At 49.9% G+C, this 8,010-nt stretch overlaps 1 protein-coding gene across 5 annotated transcripts in view; it reads right to left on the minus strand.

The window, feature by feature from the left end:
* The window catches only part of GAS7 (growth arrest specific 7), a 204,568-nt gene that overhangs the window by 137,517 nt on the left and 59,041 nt on the right, over positions 1 to 8,010 (minus strand). The gene's annotated exons all lie outside the window — the stretch shown is intronic.

Here is an 8,010-nt window from a genome sequence, read left to right on the forward strand (position 1 = left end):
TCTCCAGGGGATCTTCCTGACCTGGGATCGAACCTGCATGTCTTAAGTCTCCTACACTGACAGACGCCACCTGGGAAGCCAGAGGTAATGCCTCAGGGTGCTCAGCGTCACTGCTTCACCCCAGGGTGCTGGCGCACAGAGTAAGAAAACGTACTCAGTGATGAACGAGTACACTGACATGCTTTAACTTCATCCTTCCCACAACTTGGTAATACAGGGATTTGTTGATGGCGGCGGTGGTGGTTAGTTGCCAAGTTGTGTTCGACCCTTAGTGATCCCATGGACTGCAGCCTGCCAGGCTCCTCTGTCCATGGAATTCTCTAGGCAAGAATACTGGAGAGGGTAGCCATTCCCTTCTCCAGGGGATGTTCCTGACCCAGGGATCGAACCCCATGCCTCCTGAACTGCAGGCAGATTCTTTACCACTGAGCTACCCAAGAAGTCCAACATAGGGATTAATCCCTCTTTATCTAAGAGGACACTAAAGAGGAAGAAAAATATTTTTTCAAGGTTACACAGCTCATAAGTGACAGCGCCAGAACCTGAGCCAAATCTGTTCAAACTTTAAAGTCTGGCTCCTGTCACCTCATCAGGCTGCTTGGCCTCAAGAAAACATTCCTGCTTCTCCTGCTTTACAATTAGGTCACTGGGACTTCAACTTGGGTATCAGAGGCACAGTGGGATATTGGCTGCACCCACAAAGTAGAAGGGCTGGGGGTGGAGCAATGCATACACTGAGTCAGGACACTCACCCGGAAAAGTGTCACAGTGGATGGGGTGATGGGGTGAAGACGCTGCAGCCTTCAGGAGAACAGACGTGCCCGGGGAACAATGTGGGAACCATCCACATCCCTGATGAGTGGAAGTAAATTCTTTCTGCTCGGAGATGAATACATGTTCACGTTCCCATGGCAACGGAGCATGCGCACTGCTGCCCATACCTGTAAGTGAGTGACTCACGTTTTTGGCATCGCACTAGCCCAATCCTAAGTCATTAGCTAATCAGCTGAGAATGCTTACACTCTGCAGCAGGGAGGATGGGTAAACAGGGTCTCAGCGTGTCCTGAGGCTCTGAGAGCAGGGATCATGTTTCCTTGGCTTTGGCACAGGATTTGCGATACCTGGCACCATCCCTGCTCTCAAACCATCATAAGGAACCTGAATTTATTCTGGGCTCTCTAAACAGAGGTGATAGGAGCAGAGTTTCAGTTAAAACCAAGTGTTAGACACTCAGTCGTGTCTGACTCTTTGTGACCCCATGGCCTGTAGCCTGCCAGGCTCCTCTGTCCATGGAATTCTCCAGGCAAGAACACTGGGGTGGGTTGCCATAACCTTCTGTAGGGGATCTTCCCAACCCAGCGATAGAACCTGGGTCTCCCACATTGCAGGCAGATTCTTTATCATCTGAGTCACCAGGAAGCCCATTAAACTTGATGGGAAAAGTGAATCAACTTAGGTTGCACAAGCTGATGAAATCAGTAAGAACTGTAGTCGGTGCAGAAATCCAGTTTCAGACCAAAGCTTCTTCACTGGATCCTGCTGGGGGGTCAGGCATGATCTCAGCATGAATCAAAGCTACCTGAACTATAGAACAGATGCGGGCATGGAGTGAGAGGTTAAGAGCTGTAGCATATATTCCTGAGAGATCCCAGTTCCAGAGGCCTTTGCAGGCAGAGGAGGCCTAGAAGCTACAAGGATCCTCTCAGACCAACCTGGAAATCCTTCAGCGGGTCCCAAATAACCAAAAATGGTTCTGTCAACTCAACAAAGGACCTCCCCAAGGCACCAGCAGATACAGGGAAGTTACACGAAAGGTTTTCCCCTGCCCTCTAAACAAAGGAAACAACTGTGATTCCCACTTAGTTTTAGGAGAGTCCATTAAGAGGTTCAGGTGTGCATGGGAAAACTCACAAAAGAAACTATCCGTGAAGGAAACATCCCACCCGCCCAGATTGCAGAGGGAGCAGGGCCTGGCCTCCCTGGGTGGCTTGTGTTTGTGTGTGTGTTGGCGGGGGGGGGGGGGGGGGTGCGTGTTGTATACACAGACTGCCCTGATTTCTGCTGAGCAGGCACATGCCTCCCAGAAGATGGGATCACCAGGGAAGAAGTGGGCCAGGATGCTTTTTGAGAGGCACTAAGCATCATCACTATGTCAACAACACTTGGCCAGAAAAGGCTGATGCTGGAGCGTGGCATGGACTTGTCCCTGCTTGGCAATGAGCTTATTGGTCCCTGGGATGCAGGGGGCCAGGTGCCCATGCTGGGTGTCTACACTGCACCCAGGAGATATGCCTTGCACACTGAAGACACTCAATAAAGATTCACTGAATCATGATGGATGATGAATGAATGAAACAATGAAGAGGCCTTTCTGAACAGCTCCGTCAAACAGTTCCGAAGCCTTCATCATTGTGAAGAGGATGGACTCAGCAAGTCTAAGATCTCAGAAGGCAGTCAGCCCACCACTGCTGAGCTCAGAAACGATGACCCCTTTACAGCTCAGAAAGGGAAGAAGGGCTGAAGTCTGAGGTCCCTTAAGTTCTGAAATCCACAGGCCCCTGATGATGTGATGGTGTTCAGTCACTCAGATGTGTCTGACTCTTTGCGACCCCATGGGTTGTAGCCCACCAGGCTCCTCTATCCATGGGGTTTCCCAGGCAAGAATACTGGAGTGGGTTGCCATTTTCTCCTCCAGGGGACTTCCCGACCCAGGGACTGAACCCGTGTCTCCTGCATTGACAGGCGGATTCTTTACTCCTGAGGCACCAGGGAAGCCTGCCCCCCTAGGGCCCCAAGCATCCTCTAATAAAAAAATAATTGAAAATAAAAAATGCATCCACCTGTTAGGGAGTATATCCAGAAGGAGAGGAGAGATTAAAATCCTGATGGGCTGGGTCAAAAGGGAGGCTGGGGCTTCACCCAGAGCAGACATCCCCCACCTCGCTGTCAAGGCACAATTGCACTAGGTATAATATCAGTAACATTAAAGAGGGTGAAGGAGAGGCTTGTGCTGCTTTAAAAAAAAGCGGGGGGGGGGGGGGGGGGGGGAGAATACATCACTGAGCCAGCAAAACTGAGGTTCTGTTAGGGGCACCAAAAAGATGGGCTGGGGTCAGAAGGATGGAGCAGGGGTTCAATGTCCCAGGGAACCCAGCTGCTGGCAACCTCCTCACCTCTGAACAGTCCAGTACTCTGGGCCCCTAAGTTGAGTCAATGAGGGTTCAGGAGAAGGGGACCATGCATGCCAATATGAAGCTCCCTGGCCTCTGGCCGACTCTCATTAAACCCGCACAGGCTGGGCTGAGGGAGGCTCCACGCGGCCCTAATTACCGAGCCTCTTTTCACAAGGCTCAGCTCAGCGCAATGAAGGGACTCGAGGTAAATCCTCACCCAGTCCAGCGTCTCTAACAGAGAAATAAATCACCCTTAATGACCCAGGGCGGGCTGCCACGCATGCTATTTCTGGAGCTGTTGATTTCCAAGCTGGCAGTGGGGGGACACGTGGTGTGAGCACAAACCCCCAGAGCAGGGAGGTCAAGTGCAGCACGTCTGATTTCAGAGCGGGGAGAAGCTGGGAGGACGGAGTGGAGGGGAGAGAATTAGTGAAAGCGCCCCTGATCCGTTTCCCTGGTCCAGACCCTGGGAGCGCCATAGTGGGTAGAGAAAATTGGAGCAGGAAAAATGAGATGCGGTCTGGCTGTGGTCAGGGACCTCTCCAGTCCAATCTCTCTGCACTAGAAGGGGTGGCCCCCCAAATCTGGCATGGAGCTTTGAAGCCAGAGCAAAGAGGGAAATGTGTTTGGCTAAAGGGTTCTCCGTGTCCTTAGGATAAAACAAGCCACCTGCTCAAGGCAAGCACCATTCATACCCTAAAGCCAAAAGAAATTCCTCCCACCAGTTAGAAAAAGAAGATAGTTAAAAAAAAAAAAAAATCTTTAAAGACCATGAGCTTCAAGCAGCGGGGAGGGAGGGATGGGGGAAATGGGCAATGAGTGTTTAAGGGTACAAGGTCTCCTTTGGGGTTGCTGAAGATGTTTTGGGACTAGACTGAGGAGATGGTCACACAATATTGCAAATACACTTAAGCATCAGTGAATTTTACAGTTTAAAAGGTCAATTTTAGGTTTGGTGAATTTCATCTCAGTCTTAAAAAGAAATCATGTCATGCCTCCAGTCAAATCTTTCCCACCTTCGTATCTCCCTCTATTCCAGACCCAGTGGAGGGCCTGTCTACTCTTGGCCCATGCGTTCTCCTCCCCATCCCACAGACACACACTTCTCAGACCCCACAGGTTTGTTCCCTGATTTTATTAGGGCCTCTATTCAAACGTTCGCAACCAGAGACCCTTCCTGTCGACCTCACTGAAAACAGTAACTCCTATTACCCTCTATTCTGAGAATACAGAACCTTGTTGTTGTTTAGTCGCTAAGTCGTGTCTGACTCTCTGTGACCCCATGGACTGTAGACCTGCCAGGCTCCTCGGTCCATGGGCTTTTCCAGGCAAAAACACTGGAGTGGGTTGCCATTTTCTCCTCCAGGGGATCTTCTTGACCCAGGGATTGAACCCAAGTCTCCTGCATTGGCAGACAGATTCTCAACCACTGGACTACCAGGGAAGTCTGATAAACCACATTTTGCTTCAGAAACAAAGGCCACTGACACCTCAAATTCAACATGTCCAAAACCAAACTCCATTGCCACCCCATCCCTGCCATATATATGTATGCTGATGTTGTCCAGTTGCTAAGTTGTGTCCAACTCTGCGACCCCGTGAACTACAGCATGCCAGACTCCTCTGTCCCCCACTATCTCCTGGAGTTTGCCCAAATTCATGTCCATTGAGTAGGTGATGCCACCTAACCATCTCATCCTCTGCCACTCCCTTCTCCCCTTGCCTTCAATCTTTCCCAGCATCAGGGTCTTAATAAATAAGGGCACACGTGGCCCTGGGGGTGGACATGAGTTGACACGAGCGATGGGTCCCACGTCCCCCTCCCCACACACTCACTGCTCTGGGACTGTCCCTGAGCCCTGTTTCTGAAATCGTGCTTGTGAAATAAGCCTGCTGGAGCAGATGATCTATCCCAGAGGCCCCTTTCAGCATCACAGCCTGTGAGTCACTGGAAAAAAACACAGGGAGTCGGGGACCCGCCCGTCCAGTTCCCCCTCTCCCCCAGTCCCGCCCCTGTTTACCAAACAGTGCCTGCCCCACCAGCCCCTGCAAAGCCAGGAAGCATTCCCAAGGAGCTCCAGGAAAGGTTATGCAGAAAGCCCTGCTAGGTTTCCAACCACTACACAGGCTGAAGGGGGCAGCAGGAGCTGGCGGGGACTTTGCGTCTCTGGCTGGTGCGAAGCTTAAACTGGGTCACAGTGTCAAGTGACCTGCGAGGGGCATCTTTCCACTGGCCTGGAGTGGATTTGGCAGAGGCAGTCAGCCTCTCTCCGTGTGGAGGCTGGCAGTGAGGGACGAACTGGAATTCTTAATTCCTCTTCCAATTTATTTCTCCCCCAGTATTCTTGCTCAGGTGGCCAAGTTGGATGGTCAGGCATGAAGTGAATCCTCTAACACTCCGCACGCTTGCTCTATGGAATACACCTGATACCACAGGGAAGCGCGCCATCCCAGGCGGTTATAACAGTGCCGTCGTGTCTGCATCTAACATTTGGTCTTGAAAAGAAAGCTTCATCTATGTGGATGGACCTAGAGATTGTCATATTGAGTGAAGTAAGTCAGAGGAGGAGAAGGAATATATGACATCCCTTATATGTGGAATCTAAAAAGAAATGATGCAAAGATGAACTTCCTTACAAAACAGACTTGCAGACTTAAGAGAAAGAACTTTCGGTTGTGGGGAGGGGGAGAATGGGGGGAATGGGATAGTTAGGGAGTTTGGGATGGACATCTACACACAGCTATATTTAAAATGGATAACCAACAAGGACCTACTGTATAACACAGGGAACTCTGCTCAGTGCTATGTGGCAGCCTGGATGGGAGGGGAGTTTGGGGAACAATGGATACACGTCTATGTATGACTCTCTGCTGTACACCTAAAGCCACCACAACAGTGTTAATTACTTACACCCCAACACAAAATAAAATGTTAAAAAAAAACCAAAGCTGTATCTTCATGACTTTTACAAGATCAGCTGCCCTGTGGCCAGTCCATGTGATGGCCTCTGCCCAATCTTATTTCCTGAGAAATCTTTGTTCTCTTACAAACCAAGCATTGCTCAAACCTGACAGCTAACTTCCTCCCGAACTCACAATCAGGCTCCACTTCATACCAAAAGGCACATGATGGGGACAGGACAGGGCCAGGATTTCTCTCTTCGCTCCTGCTGGGCTGGAGGAATATTCTCAGCTTATTATTAGCCCAGCTCCTTAGCACCTTCACAGGCGACCAGGAAAGAGGAAGGAAAAGAGGCAGCTATTCCCCTCCTTGTTAGGCGTTCTGAAGGCTCAGGAGGAGGAAACGGAAACTTTAGGTTAAAAGAAGTCTTGGGGGAATAATTCAGGTTTAACAGATGATGAAACAAGTGATGTATATGGTTCCTGGCAGCCTTGCCTTTTTGTGATTAATTTCATTATATTTCTAGGCCTGCAACTGGCAACCTCGCCTATTAGCACAGAGGAACAAAATCTATCTGCCTGCCTGGCCCCTCACTGCCATTTTCTCTTCTTAATGTCCTTGCATGGACACGGGCACACAAAATCTCACACACAGTTAATGTGGGGATCACCACTTCCCACGACCTCATTCCCCCCAGCTCCTTGCAGCTGCTGCCTTTACACCACGATGCTGATGGCACGAGCCATTCAGTTCCCTCTCTGCCTGAGAGCTGGACCTGTCCCCTCAAATGCCTTCCAGGCTCACATCAAGGATTCCATCACTGCCACGTCTCATTGGTTACCATGTCGGGTAGGTTTCCATTCTTCCCCCACCGGAACCAGCTGACCTTAATTTTCCTCTGGGTACCACTCTTATTCCTTCCACAGTCCGTGGGGTTAGGATGACCCCACCTCTCAACTATGCCTTCCTAGGCTCCACTGGAAAGCTGCCCAGTGATTTTCCTCTTTCCTTGGAATTCCTAAGAGTTTTTAGCATCTTTCTGAAGAGGTGACTAAGCTAGAAAATGCCGCCAACATAGAGGAAAGTAAAGCCAGGAGATGAAGGGTTTTGAGGACACTGCCTTTGCCTCTTCTACTAGCTATTTTACTAATGGAATTACTAGCAAATAAGCAAATAATAATAATTAGTAACAAATAATATTACTGTGTATCAGAGTACTGTGTGCTTAGTCATGTCCGACTCTCTGCAATTCCACGGACTGTAGCCCACCAGGCACCCCTGTCCGTGGGATTATCTTGGCAGGAAGACTCGGGTAGGTTGCCATTCCCTTCTCCAGGGATCGTCTCAACTCAAGGATTGAACCCATGTCTCCTGCACAGGCAGGCAGATTCTTTACCAATGAGCCACCAGGGAAGCCCACTGTGTACCAAATCAGAGCAAAACTCAGTGCTTTCAAACAATAGACGTGCGGTCTGTTTCTGCAGGTCAGGGATCTGGGTACAGTCTACCCAGACCTTGAGACTCAGCCAGACTTCTGAGCAGACTTCTCACAATGCTGCTACCCAGGGTCAAGTTCTCCACCTTCCCAATCTAATCCCTCTCAACTCCGGTCAATCCACCTCCAAAGTTCATCCAGAATCCACCCAGTGCTGCCACCCTGTTCCCAGGGCACCATCACCACTCCCTGTATCATCACAATGATCTTCAAATTGGCTCTCCATCCCCTCCAACCTATTCTCTACACGGCAACCAGAGCAAACAGTCCTCAGATCACATCAACCCCCTCAACCAAAGTCATCCAAAGACTTTGCACTGCTCTTTGAAAAAAAGAATCCAAACTACTTCACCTAATTCACAAAGCAATAAAATCTGCCCTTCTACCTACCCGATCCCTCATCATTTTATACCACACACATCCCCTCCAGCCACACCAAC

Source organism: Ovis aries, chromosome 11, assembly GCF_016772045.2.
Source record: "Ovis aries strain OAR_USU_Benz2616 breed Rambouillet chromosome 11, ARS-UI_Ramb_v3.0, whole genome shotgun sequence".
Lineage (NCBI taxonomy): Eukaryota > Metazoa > Chordata > Mammalia > Artiodactyla > Bovidae > Ovis > Ovis aries.